The following is a 3264-nucleotide window of genomic DNA, read 5'->3' as shown; positions in this document are numbered from 1 at the left end:
CACAGGCTGCAACTATCTTTCTCTATTTCTCGGGCGTGGTACATATGCAGAAGGAAACGAAATTTTCAAAACGAAACGTATGCAAATACGTGCATGATTCGATTATCCGTGCAAGAATCTCGGTTTGATTGGTTCGAGTGGGTGGCAATAAATTTCGGAACGTTGCTTCACTCGAGCATGCGCTCTCCAGAGCTTCTTTTCATCCATCTTTCTTTCTTTCTCTCTCTCTCTCTCGCTCTCGTTTTCGCTGTCGCTCTCTTTCTCTTCCTTTCTCTTTCTCTCAGCTAAGAGAATTGTTTTCGGCGAATTCGTTCGCTCGGAAATTTCGTTCGATGCACCACCCTATTGGTGTATGCGGGTTTGTCGAGTTTTCCCCTCGATCACCAAGGAAAACGGAAGGTCGATGGGTGTTATCCAGCTTCGAGCTCACTGATCTCAATGCGATTTCTTGTAGAAAAATGTGTGCATTAAGTTGATCTATTAAACTACTACTGCTTTTCAAAATTTCGCGAATAGGAATAATAATTGCCTTGCTTGTTCGTATTATTATTTGAATGTACGAACCTATCTGTTCGTAACCAATTTTATTAGCTTACGTGCTTTCTCATTTTCTCGTATTTTTCTATGTATTTTTGAAAAAGCGGAACGAAATAGGGCAAGATTTTCCTTTCCTTTTTTTTTAGCGGATCTATTTAACAAGAAAAAAATTTTGTCGATGTAAAAATGCTCGTCGAAATTCGAGGAAAATCACGAGAAATCGTGATCCGATCGTTGGAGGGACGAGAGAGCCATTTATATCGTTCGAATTTTACGCGAATAAATCAAGAGAGAGAGAGAGAGAGAGAGAGAGAGAGAGAGAAAGGAGACAAAATGGTCCAGATTAATTTTCAGTACCGTCCGTAAATGTCTGAGCAGACTCGTTCATATTTAATAAAGCGTCTATCTCCAACGAACTGTAGTGTACATTAAAATCGTCATATTTGCTGCAAAAGCTAAACGGAGTATTGTCGATGGTTCGAAACATACTTTCTATATACGTATACTCTCTCTCTCTCTCTTTCTCTCTTTCTCTCAGTCTGCGAGAAAAAAAGGAGGAAGAGAGATAGACAAAAAGAAAACCGTATACATACAGTATACGTGTTATACGGGTTCGAGTTCTCGACGGCAATGGCAATACTTCGCATCCATTTCTCCTGTATATGTGTTTGCCGACGTGTACAGGATATTGCTGACATTAGTGATTCTAGAAGCGTGCTGAGAGGCCAGCATCCCTCGTTCTATTGGTTCGGATGTCCTTTGGTCCTCTTTCTCCCTCTGGTCCCTTGGCAATACGCGGCCAGCACTTCCAGGGTCAGCCGCGTTTCTTTTCTTCATTTCTCTTCGTGCCTAAAGTATTTTCGCGAGGAATCGGTATAGGAAGAAGAGAAATAGGAAGGAGGGTGGATGGTTTGGAAGTGGAGAAGGAGGAGGAGGAACGGAGGAACGAATAAGGAAGGTTTCGCAACCCTCGATTCCTTCAGGCAAACATTTCTTTGCGCGTAAAAATATTTCGTTTACGCGAGCCATACCGAACTGTCGTCGTAGTAGCCTCGAGGATAGAAACGAAAGATCCTCTACCACATAGAATAAAATTTTCATTCCGTTAGACCTCCCCATTTACACCAACGATGAGAGCAACCAACTACTCGCGTTTTCTTCGATGAAGAGTCATAGAATTCGTATCGAGCTTCTGGAAATTCTTGAATAAACTTATAGAGAGAAGTATCAAGTATCTGTTGGCTATGTCTGTTTGTTCATAGGAAACCATTTCGAGGATAGTGTTGGCGTCATCAGACCTAGTTATTTTCTCACATCACTTATTATTAGAGAGATAAACAGACACGGAGAGATCGTACGTTCGAAATATAGCCTGGCATATGTTACTTAGCACGTTCTTCCGTGCACGTTACGTACGTATGTACCTATGTACATAGAGATAGAAAAAGAGAGAAGGAGAGAGATAGAAAGAGAGAGAGAGAAAAAGAAAGAATCTCGTACTCGGTAGCAGCAAAGCAACAAGTCTCGCTCGTTGCTCGTGGTCGGTGGTCGACGTGTCATCATTTCGTTAGACGAAATATGCCATAAATTCTACGCAACGATCCGTCCGGTTCTATTGATCGTAGTAACGAGTCGACGAGTTCAATCACAGCCACTAGTAAGTACCATGGATAACACTAACAGTAGTTATTCCCTTTCGTTTTTTCTTTCTACAATACCTCCTCTCCCTTTGAAAGAGTTCTCACAATGCCTGTCCGCAGTCTTCGCGACCGAAAGCTCTCCGGCGATCATAAAGAAACGAGCCGGACCATCCTGTCCAGCTTTCTTTTTTACACGGACATCTACTTATATATATATATATATATATATATATATATATATATATATACACACACACTAATACACAATCGTCTTGCTCGTGCGAACCGAGCGTTACACACGCGCATACCATCCAACGGAATTCTATACCGAGATCAAAATTTCTAGACGGCTCGGTAGACGAAAGGATTCTCACGCGATTCACCTCCTTCCACGGGATTCCTCATATCAACGAGCTGCTGGGATTTCTTCGAGTATTTTTTTTTTTATTCTTTTTCTTTTTTTTTCTTTTTCTTTTTTTTATGCAATAGGTATACATACATATATGTGTACGTACTTACGTATGTATCTATCATGTGTAGATATGGTGCTTTTCGAGTGTTCCACCTTCGATCATGATTTAACGATCGCGTGACGAAGATCCTCTGAAAGCGTTTACTACTCGTTGAACATTTCTCGATATCTTGTCTTACGATCGCTTGTGCATCAATAGCGATAACATAGTTCTGCTTTAAAGAAAATTACTGTTCCTAAGGAAATGTACGTATACTTTTATTTAATATTCATCATTTGATGTTGCAGAAAGAACGAACTATTCTATCTCTTTGTTCTTAGAAAACTAGATCAGACAAAGACGGTGATATCGATTTATATGTAATTATAATAATTACAACTGAAATTTAATGGATTTCTTTTTAATATAAAGAATTCATCGACGTTAGAATCTTTATTAATCTATTCGTTTATATTGCTCGTTTGTCTTCGTATCGTTTTGCGACGTTACGATGCAACTCGAGCTTGTATCAACGAGCTTGCATTCTGCTCGAGAAAATGCATCTTCGCGAAAACGACTCGCCATCTGGACGGCGTACGTCGCGCTTCTCTCTCGATCTCTCTCTCTCTCTCTCT

General features: G+C 40.4%; 1 protein-coding gene across 5 annotated transcripts in view; it reads left to right on the top strand.

The window, feature by feature from the left end:
* The window catches only part of LOC122630193, a 44718-nt gene that overhangs the window by 12945 nt on the left and 28509 nt on the right, over positions 1-3264 (top strand). The gene's annotated exons all lie outside the window — the stretch shown is intronic.

This window comes from Vespula pensylvanica, chromosome 6 (genome assembly GCF_014466175.1).
Source record: "Vespula pensylvanica isolate Volc-1 chromosome 6, ASM1446617v1, whole genome shotgun sequence".
NCBI lineage: Eukaryota > Metazoa > Arthropoda > Insecta > Hymenoptera > Vespidae > Vespula > Vespula pensylvanica.
Note: the sequence above shows the minus strand (reverse complement) of the source record. Positions and strands in the feature narration are given on the sequence as shown.